Source organism: Paramisgurnus dabryanus, chromosome 11 (genome assembly GCF_030506205.2).
Source record: "Paramisgurnus dabryanus chromosome 11, PD_genome_1.1, whole genome shotgun sequence".
NCBI lineage: Eukaryota > Metazoa > Chordata > Actinopteri > Cypriniformes > Cobitidae > Paramisgurnus > Paramisgurnus dabryanus.
This window is the reverse complement of record NC_133347.1, coordinates 35,723,375-35,734,990: the sequence shown is the minus strand read 5'-3', so window position 1 is coordinate 35,734,990 and position 11,616 is coordinate 35,723,375. Positions and strand designations below refer to the sequence as shown.

The 11,616-nt window shown below is 36.8% G+C and overlaps 1 long non-coding RNA gene across 1 annotated transcript; it reads right to left on the bottom strand.

The window, feature by feature from the left end:
* Positions 1 to 9,823: 9,823 nt before the first annotated feature.
* On the bottom strand, positions 9,824 to 11,394 carry LOC135718136 (uncharacterized). The gene is made up of 4 exons (XR_012337978.1): positions 10,771 to 11,394; positions 10,541 to 10,672; positions 10,357 to 10,458; positions 9,824 to 10,246 (listed from the first exon to the last, which is right to left on the bottom strand). It is a non-coding gene; the product is annotated as an uncharacterized lncRNA (long non-coding RNA).
* Positions 11,395 to 11,616: the final 222 nt, after the last annotated feature.

The following is an 11,616-nucleotide window of genomic DNA, read 5'->3' as shown; positions in this document are numbered from 1 at the left end:
AACAGAACTGGGTGTGTCAGTTAAGGGAGACATACAAAATATGCAGAGCTGTGGGTCCCCTAGGACAAGATTGAAAACCACTGCTCTAGACAAACTGTTTATATCCAGAATGAAGCGCAGATACGGCTTGAAAACAACGTTTTAATGCACTGCAAACAGCGAAGCCACCAAATTTCCGGCGCTCCAAACCTCCTCGCAACTCCAGGTATGTCCGCAATCTGTCATTGTCCTAATATTGCTATTATAAACTGTCAACAAACACTTCCTCATCCCATTATGCACAGCGCAGCTGACTACGGCATCTGGTTTAGTCTAAAAATGCACAGTATTTGTGCAGTTAGGTCTGTTCAATCTCGGCTCGTGTTCGCACCACAAACAAACCACTCCAGAGTTCGTTTGAATCGTATTGAGAGCACCTCTTCATGGAAATCTCGGTTTATTTTTCCCATGCCCAAACGAACCGCACCAAGTGAACTATTGAACTCTTGTAAGATTCAACCGAACAAAATAAGGCAGGTGCGAAAGCACCCTGATATTAATTGGAATTTTAAAAAAAATTATCTGTCAAAAATCTTGAGCTATTTCTTTAGGAACCAAACTCTTAATTTAAAGGACCCCAAGTTCCAATTCACAATTTCTTCCAAAATGTGTTTTATTATTTTGATCCTCTGGTTGAGAAACGCTGCTCTAGAGTGAGCTGACAGTCTAGCCAGGGGTGGAATGTAACTAGTTATAAATACTTTCGTTACAGTACTTGAGTACATTTTTTTCTACTTTTTGAGTACAATTAAATTGTGGTACTTTTACTTGACTCATTTAAAAATGTTGTATTCAACTTCACAACATTTACCCATGTATGTTTCAAAACAATAACGTGCAGTAAGATTCATGAGCCAATAAATGCGCTAGCCAATGACAACAGGCTGTCTGCGCGATAGTAAAAGGTAGTAAAAAGAATCTACCAAAATTAAGGCCTTTGAAAGGTAGTAAAATGTAACAAACACAATTTGGCTTGGTAGTAAAAAAAATTTGCTTAATATTTGTGTCTACATATTTTTACTACATCTAGCATAGTTTAAAAATATATACGGTGCTAACAGGACCTGAGTGAGTCAGAGTTGATGGCAAATATAGTCACCTTATTTGCTGCTGAAGTTTAAGCAGTCTGTGCAGATTGAGCGCACACACTTAACTCGAAGTATTTTCTCAGTCGAGGTTACGCGCCCACGTTACTCCCCAAATGCGCGTGGTCACAATAGCTTAACATTTGTACACGTATTTAAGTGACGCAGTTTTAAATTAAGTGATTTTAGGCCGTTGAAACACAAACAACAGTGCTATATTTGCGCGCTGTTTGCTGTTTGAGAGGAGCATGCAAGCCGCATATCCGCATTTCATTTAGGCTTATGAGTATTTTTGCCGCTGTATTAGGCTTGTATCCTTTTAGCCTGGCTTTTGCAAGCATCCTCAGAAACATGACAATTTAGGTCTTAAAGGTGCTCTAAGCAAATTCACGCGTTTTAGACCATAAAACATTTTTTGTTACATACAGCAAACATCTCCTCACTATCTGCTTGCTGCCTGTCCGCTGATCAAACTGTTAAAAAACGTGATATCTGTAGATAGCCCAGGCTCCACAACCTGCAATAAAAACAAAGTGGCCAAACCTATCACCAGAAACCATAACAAAGTGTTCCAGCCAATAAACGACAAGAAGGATTTGGGGGTGGGGGTGAGCTCGTTCATGAAAGCCCGGAAGGGGGGGAGGAGTTAGCTACGCTCCGTTTGTTTGAAAACAGTTCAAGCGTCAACAAAAAGTGACGTCACACAGATTCGCTTAGAGCGCATTTAAAAGAAAGTAAACAGCTAAAAGAGAAAACGCATGTGTGTAACAGTGTCCATCAGGACCACGTGGCGTTACTGTGTGTCGTCGCCACCATTTTTCTGTCCGGTCACAGCTGCGCGATCTGCTTTACTCTATGGTCACAGCAGCCACAAATACCAGATAAAGATCAATAAAACACTCCCAGGAGGTTCACAACAAGATTACAATTTGCCCGGGATATGTTGCGATGTTGGGTGTAACAACAGTCGTCAGAGGAACCCCAAACTACAATTTTGTTCTATTCTAAAGGAGTTAAATTAGCGGAATAAAGGATTGCCTTCAATCAGAAGTAAGGATAACTTAAATGCTTGCCTAATATTAAATGAATAGTAAAAAGTTCTCAAGTAATTCAATAATCAAGTAAACAGTAAGTTATAATAATATAAAAACAGATAAACTAATTTAATTTATTGTTAAATAAATAAATAAATATAACATTAAGTAGCAGATTGTTAATTTTAACATATACAGCTGTCACTTTAAAAGTTTACAGTAATGGATTCATACGTGCTAAAACACTTTAACTAAACTTTGCACTTTACACATAACCTTTTGATACACATTTATATACGCCAATGGACATTTTGATTTAATTATAAGCGTATGTGACCGTTGCCTGAAAGATCACAGCTCTGCATATTCACGTTTGATCCCGTTGAGATGTTATGGCAGCAGATTTTCTTTTGTGTCCCAGCAACTTATTTTAAGGACTACAAAACAATAAATTGTAATACATTATGATATAGCTTTACCAGATCTATATGAGACAGCATGTGCGCTAAGCAGGTTTCACAAGGACTTTTCATGTGTGTATCGTCATATATGCATTATACCTTACCGTTAAACTTAAAAATATAGTAGAGATAATGTTTTTATTTGTACTTAGAAGATGTGATTCACTGTGGGGTGCAGGGCTGTTATGATAACGGGATACAGCGTGCTATGAGGGATTGTTCATTCACGTTAGTAAATTAAAGCCAAAAATATTCACCAAGTTGTCTACTCTATTTATAATTACAGAGATATTGCATTTAATGTATTTTTATGAGACTTTTTTTTTTACTTTTTATTTATATATTTTTTTTCTTTTACACCACAAAAACAACACAATTTCCAAACTTTGGTCTTAAAGGGGAAGTTCCTAATTTTGTTCCTGTCTGTCATTCGTGTTAATCAAACAGCATTTAAAGAAAATATCTCACTGCTCTTAACTAAATCACTTGTCTATCTTTAACAAGATTTGTATGTCGAATTGTACATGAGTTTGATTCGAGTTGCTCGTTCAGGGTTCATATTCATACTATATAAGAGCTATGACTGTGAACGGAACAAGCCCTGAATGATTTGTTTATGTCTACTGAATAATATGAAATACTTATTTCTGTAACACTACAAAAAGGTTTATTGTTTATAAGCATTTTTTCATTCTTGTTAATGTCATTACAGTAATTGATGTTAGTTTAAGACAGGGGCAGCGTTTGCTTATGGCAGAATATGGCAGTTGCCAAGTTGGGAGTACCAACGTCCACCTGTAATTGGATAACAGATTTCCTCACAGACAGGCCACAGGTGGTGAGGATGGGAAGGAAGGTCTCAGCCGAGCTGACAGTGAGTATGGGAGCCCCACAGCGCTGCTGTCTCAGCCCTATACTTTTTAACTATATACATATGACTGTGTCAACAAATCAGATAATAACAACATTGTCATTAAATATGCAGACAATACAACTATCCTTGTCCTCATCAGAGGCGCTAATGAGTCATCTTATAGGAATATGATCTACAGGGTTACTGATTATGGGGAGGACAATGATCTTGTTCTTACCATTGATAAAACAAATGAACTCATTCTGGACTTTAGGAGAAGCCTCCCCCACTACATCCTCCCATTAAGGGATTGAGGTGAAGCGGACTGACAGCCATAAGTTCCTGGCATTTCATATCTCAGAAAATCTCAGCTGGGCTAAAAACACTGCTGTAACAGTGAAAAGAGCTCAGCAGAGGCTACATTTTGTCAGGGCTATGCAGAAGGCTGGACTTAATGATCAACCCCTAACCCATGTCTATAAAAGGACTTGTTGAGAGTATCCTCACCAGTAATATCACAGTGTGTGGTATGGCAAGATCACCCAGGTTGAGAGGAAACAACTGCAACGGCTCATTAAAAGTGCTGAGAGGGTTATCGGCTTTAACCTCCCCTCCATGGACACTATACCCAGCGCTGTAAAAGAAAAGCACAGACTATCCTTAAGGACAAATACCACACAGCTTATGCTTTGTTTAAATGGGTGAACACAGGCTATAATCTGAGACATCGTAGGCCTGTGAGTATTATCACCCACAAGGCCCGGCTGTTTAATAGTTTCTTTCCAGCTACTGTTAGACTAGTGGCACAAGACATTATCCTACTCTGGGATTTTAATTAACGTAATGGTTAGTGTAATAGTAATGTATTCTATTTAGAGTGTTTGTTTTTATACATATAATATTACTATTATTTATTAAAATGTGTATTTATTTAAATTAGAAAGGCTATTTATACAGCGTTGTTTTTTTGCCTCTCTTTTTCTTGTATTTCTTTTAAAATGACTAGTTACTCCATGATCTATTTAAGATTGGGTATGTATATATATATATATATATATATATATATATATATATATATATATATATATATATATATATATATATAATGTGTGTGTGTGTGTATATGCAAGGCGTGTGTGTGTGTATATATATGAGTGTGTATATATGTGTGTACCTGGTAATTATCACGTTAGATAGGAAAACCAGTGTTTTTATGACCTTGTGGGGACATTTTGATGTCCCCATGAGGAATCAAGCTTATAAATCAAACAGAATGATGTTTCTTGAAAGTGTGAAGTATCAGAAAAATTTCTGTTATGGTTGGGGTTAGGGAATGGGGTAGGTAAGGGGAATAAAATATACAGTTTGTACGGTATAAAATGCATTACGTCTATGGAATGTCCCCACAAAACATGGAATATATGTGTGTGTGTGTGTGTGTGTGTGTATTATATATATAATGTATATATATATTGTATATGCATGTGTGTACGTGTACACACCATGAGGCGGTGTGGGAAGGAAGGTATATATGTATTATACTTTTATGCATTATTTTTTAACCTAGAACTTGACTCTGAGGAACGTATAACAATTCTAATGTACCTGTACTGAAATGTACCTGTGCAAATGGCAACTAAACTTTGAACTTTAAGACTGCTCCTCTAAAAAATTCCCAATCTAGCTTAGTCTGTTGATTATTAAAAATAGGGTAACAGATTTGATCCTGAAACATTTTTAGTTATGCTGGTTAAAAGTCTCCTCACATTCTGATAGCAATCACTGTGTTAAGTTGTTTAAATGTATTTGTAAAAATTTCTGTCATCTGTGAAAGGCGTAGGACCAAAAAATGTTCAACAAATCATAGATTTCGGTCCGAACGGACGTTTCCTTTTATGTCCCTCATACGTAAGCGTAATTTGAATTCCCACCGCGCAGCGAGTCCACGCAGATACCATACGTCATCGGCGCGTTCACGTGCGCTCTGTCTGTAAACAGCGAGAACAGCAAACTTTTCTGCTGAATTGACAACCTACACAGGAGCAACAAAACTAAATGCATCTTTTATAACAACAACAGCAAAAACCCAAATTAACATCGGTAACTTTACTGCTTTACCGCGAGATGTTAACAGCTACAGAAGGCAAAGGGTCTGAAAGGGTCATTGCACTGTTTATTTTGGTATGGTAGGTACGCGATATGTTTGTATTGAGATGGATTCAGATATTCTACTTTGATGAAACGTTGTGTTGCTTATGAAATTTGTGTTTGTTTTCCGGATTAGCATAACGATATAGTTACTACGTCTACACAATCGAACGTGTGCTTAAACTAATTCTGATGTAAACCAGTTGTTTATGTTGGTTATTTTGGAAGTGTTATTCACTTTGTACTGCAAAGTTTTCTCACTGGTGAATGAGACATGAGACGTGACCGTCTGATCTGTGCGTGTTCATGTGTTTGGAAAGAGGCGTGACTTTGGATGGCGATTTGACTTGAGGGTGGGATCGGGATTTCATTGCTAGGCGACTACCATTAGCATTTTTCAAAATTTGTTACCCTACCTTTAACTAGGGTGACATTAAATCATGAATATGAAAACTGACATGTTTTATGGTCTTAGTCTCCACTCAGTCTAGACTAAGACTTGCTTCCTCAAAGACTTGGTCTTGACTCGGACTCGACTGTATTGTAAAAGCAACGGACACGGTCTCGACCTCTTCAAAGACCTCTTGACTCGGCATAGGCGGTCTCGTCCCCATCAGTAGTGTTTATTAAGTGTTTATTGGCGGTTGTCATGACAAGATTTGTGAAAGGAAGCTCCACAAAGGAAGCCGTTTTTAATCGCAGTATGCGTCCATGTAAACGCATTTTATCACATTAATTGAAGTGCGGGTTTGTTTTACGCACCTTAAGCACAAATTCGTTAAACTTGACATTAGGAATTTTAACTGAACTCTGCCAACACGACTAGCAGTCTGCCTTCATCCAGAAACAGCTCCAATAACACAACGGCAGCGTATAAAACCCTTAAGGGACATTTGTAATGATAATTATAACAATAAATATATTAGTGACCACATCATAATAAAGTGAACGAGCATTTATTTTTTCTGGATTGTTGTTTGATAATGCAACACAACAACAGATGACTCAAGAGGATTACTCTATGTCTGGGGAAAATGTACCTTTCAATTTTGATCTTGTTCCTATAGCAGCACAGGAGGTTTATGATGCTCTTGCGAGGTTAAATGTTACGAAATCCTATGGTCCTGATGCAGAGCCGGCCTTAAGCATCTGGTGGCCCGTTTCAATAACTAATAGGAGGCCCTACCCACATAAAACATAAGCATAATAGAGCAAAAAGCAAGGATTCCTGTTGGTTTGCATCAATGGTATATTATTTTATTACGTGCACTTTTAGCTTCACGAACAGGCAGCTCAACAGAAATGATCCAACCTTATTTAATTACAACTATACAATTATAGTTGCCTCGCCCTTTCATGGACGCTAAATTCTCTGCTTAATTGATTTGCGCAGTATATTTTCAGCTGTCTGGGCTGACTTTAAAAAAAAAACATCTCAAACATCCCCTCAACTTGAATTATTTAACAAAAGCAAACAAGACAAGTGTCTGACTGACACTGAACCGAACTTATAAATAAGGATGGGCTCCGCGTTTTTTCAGCACCGTAGACAGCTCACCTGGCGGCGAGCGTAGATTTCACCTAAACCTTATTAGAAATCCACCTTTCTGTGTTTGGGTGCTGAGAATTCCCTGATAAGTTTATCTTTGTCCAGCGATTTTGTCACCTCGTGCTCAATAAAAATCTGAACGAGAGCTGACGGCATGTTCAATAGGCTATTATAAAAACAGTTTACATTGTTATGCGGGAGCAAAACAAAAATAGACGATTTCCAAGCCACTGTAAAAAAAAATCACCCCTCATTTATCTAAAGTTCTTGGTCATTATGTTCATTTAATGGAACATTGTGTGGATGTTGCGTTAGAGGAAAATGCCGTCATGCACAAAATATATTAAAGGCAGTCAGTAAATGCACACAGATGTTATACACATATTTTAAATACAATTAAATACTGCATTAAGGTTAGTATAAAATCCAATAATATTATTTAAAAAAAACCCCATTGAAATCAGTCCCTAAAATAATGTATTATTAAAAACCTGGAATCGCACTTGCACAGACAAGCCTGATGAGAGAGAGCATGGTCGAATTCAAAACTGCGTTTTTGCGCCCTTGAACGGCACTTCGGGAAGGGAGCCGCTTAAACTTTCACTCCAGATAAAATGAAAATGAGGTTGCTTTCATTGCTCTATTCTCCAAGTGTATTTTAGCGGTCACAGTCACGCAATGAGACACAATTGCCCAACTCTCTGCACAGCTCTGATCAACACATCCTCATAGGGCATATAGCGATGAGTAATTCAAATTGATATTCTCTCCATTTGTGACGGAAAATTTGTCGGAATGAATGCGCACGGGCTAACTACGACAGGTAACACATTTAAGAAATGTCGGTTTTCACAAAAATAAGGCTATTAAGCTCTCGTCTAGTGATCCCGATGCTAAAGAATAATTAAACCTCTAGAATTATCCACATGTGCACGTTTTCTTAGAGTTTTTATGAAGCACTGTGATGCTGCTGTAAACGATTCTACATTGATTTATAAAAATGAAAGAAATTACTTTAAAAAATAATTTAAATGACATTTAATAAATATTAATGCAGTTCTATATTTTTTTATAAAATACATTCATTTCATATTAATAATCCGATTTCTACAGGCTAAAGCGCGTATGAACGTCCGAGAGAAAATAAAGAGCAGAAATTAATTGATTTAAAATGAAAGATATGTTATTGCTTAACATCCACAGGCACTGACAATGTGAGCTCCCCCGTGCAGGAATCATAGCCCCACGTTCAAACATTCTTGCGCCTGGCTGGGGCCCTCCTTTAGGGCGGGGCCCGTTTCAATTGAAACGGTTGAAACATAGCTAAGGCCGCCTCTGTCCTGATGGATTGGATCAGTATTTTTAAAAAATTGCTGCGGAACATATTGCAGAACCTTTGACACACATTTTTAACCCGACTGTTGAAACTGGATTAATACCTAGTGTATGGATGTCATCATATGTCACTCCGTTATTTAAAGAGCACCAATTATGCTCATAAATTAGCACGTTAGCACGTTATTGTAATATCCCATAGTACATACATGTTATTAAAACTTGAACTAATGCACTGTGAGTCTTATAAATTGCTTACATACCTCACCGATTTCTGCATGTCTGGAAAACGCTCGGTTTAGTTCCTGTCTCCGCCTCCCAAAATGTCTAGTGTATTCGGATTGGTCAGATGACTACTCAACTGTTATTGGTCAACTGGGTTCGGCGTGTGTTTGAAAGGTTACGCCCCTGACTACGCGTGGATTTTCCGGTTCTGACTGAGAGTCACAGGCAACGTAAACAAGCGCTATATTTCTCTATAAACGATGGTGTCTGTACTGCCTTACCACTTCAAGCTCGATCCAGAGAGTTCAGACGGCCGTTACGATGTAAACGATCTCCGTCAATGAACACGATTGGATTTAACTTTTTTAGGTGTCCTTAGCTCTGCCAGAATGCTAAACGAAGACGAAAATGTGTTGCAAAGACATCCAAAAGGTAATTATAACGTACTACATTACTTTGCAAACTATATGGAAACACCAAATGTAGCACATAGAAGGTTTTATTTGAAATGATTATAAAACTATTTCACTTATTAACATTATTTTACTATAGTAAACTTTATTATAAAAGACCGCTTACATACTATATTACTGTGCAAACTATATGGAAACACCAAATGTAGCACATAGAAAGTATTTGTTGAAATGATTATAAAACTATTTCACTTATTAACATTATTTTACTATTGTAAACTTTATTATAAAAGACTGTTACATACTATATCACTGTGCAAACTATATGGAAACACCAAATGTAGCACAAAGAAAGTATTTGTTGAAATGAATGTTCTACATTATTTCACTATGGTAAAGTTTATTATGAAAAACTGCTTACTTATAAGTGCTATGTTTTTACTTATTAGGTTTTAAGGAGAATGCAACATGTTCCAGGGCCTCTTACCTGCGTGATTCATCATCCAGGTTTTGCACAAATTGTCTAAATCCCTACACACAGAACATTTATTGTACCGACTATAAGCCTTTGAGGTGCAGGACTAGAGTAAGTTTTATTACATTTTTAAACCAATAACACTAAAGTATCATTATAGTAACAAAGTACCCAAAAGAACAAAAGATGCAACTTTAAAGAAAATATAATAGTCAGTCAAAAGTTTTTTTTATTTATTACAAATATATATTTAAATGTTAAACAATATACAAATAAACATACTTTAGTAACCATATTGTGCTCTTGTTTCAAAAATTGTTCAATTCATTTCTTACAGCTATCTATTCAGATAAATGGCATATCAAAGCTTTGTCAGCTGGTGCTATCTAAGACGACACTATAAGGTTATCATCCTGTCGTGTGTTGTTCTCCAGATACGCTTGGAGCTTCCTGATCAGATCGGTCACAATTTTGGCTTTCGACGACCCCTGCACTGAAGATGGCATGCAATCACGTCCTCCTTTGAAGGTCTCTCAAACTGTGATGCCAGGTCCATTGGAATCGGGGTTTCCTTCAGCTTATCTTCAAATACCTCATCAAACACAAGCCTGATCACATCCTCCACATAACTGTAGAAATATTGCAGTCAATAAATCTTTTGTTTTGATCATTTATTTCCCTGCTTCATACATTAAGTTTTTAATTATGAATGTATTTGAAATAAAACATTACTGCTTACGGTATGTCATTTGTGTTTTGGGAACATAGCCTTGTACTTTCCCTCTCCTGCTTTTGTTACGGCTTGGTGACATTGTAATGGATGGCTGCAAGGTACAAATACCTGTAAAATATAAACAAGCAATTAATTTATTGTAAAAGTAAATACTACTTTATTTAACACAGTTACTAAAATACTTAAATACCTGCACAGCATTCCAATAAATGAGAATTTTTTTTTTTTTGCTGCAAATCTGAAATCTCAGGCTACGGACGGCAAAGGCATCCACTGATGATGGTGATGGAAACATTGTGAAACGATGCTACTGCCTGGGTTCCTATTATTATGCAGAGAAAAAAAACTTTGTCATCATCAGTTATACATTTAAGACTGGTAGTGGTTTCACTAGGTAAATACATAATATGTGTTAAACACCTTTGCTCCTCATATGCCAGTCTGACTCCTTGTACTGTGTGTAATGATGTTGCATGTTTGCATACAGTGTAGAAGGATGTGTCCAGCTGCGAATCTAGGATATAGACAAATAAAACAAACATGTATTCAGTCAAAAAGAAATATTATAACAATAGAGTACAACGACTATAAATCGTTAGACTATTCATTAAAACGTAAATGTATTACATATTACATGGCCCAACATTAGCAACACACATTACGTGTTTACTTCGTTTCAAAATCTAAGAAAGCTTCAAGTAAATACAACAGTAAAATACATATAACTTTAAACAAATCATCTGTACTTAGAGTTTCTTGAGTTTGATCATGAGAACAAATTTTACCGGTAACAGTTTAGCTGGCATTTGTATTTGTATTTATCTTAGCAACTTAGCAAGTTTGTAAACATGTCTAAACCAACATCGATAAAAAAAACGAAAGCCTGCATAATTCAACATACACGTGTGTAAATATGGTACGTTGTTTATGAAATACAGTATTACAACACAAGACAATTAGCTTGCAAGCTTAGCTCTACACGCACATTATGTTAATCTCCGGTTACCGGTTACGTAATGTACAGTAAAAGGCAAATAATAAACATGAATACTTACAGTCTGTGATCCAGAAGTGCAAAGTAATCCAACTTTCAAGAGGAGACGTCAAGCAAATCCAGCTTCGGTTCATGAGAAGCAGTTATTGTGAAAACTCCGTGAACAACTTCTGACTGGATTTTTCCGGAACCGTATTAAACATGATGTCCTCTGTGGAAGTCCATAAAGTGCTATTTTGCCCTCGCATCTAAAGAGACAGCGTCTACTCGAG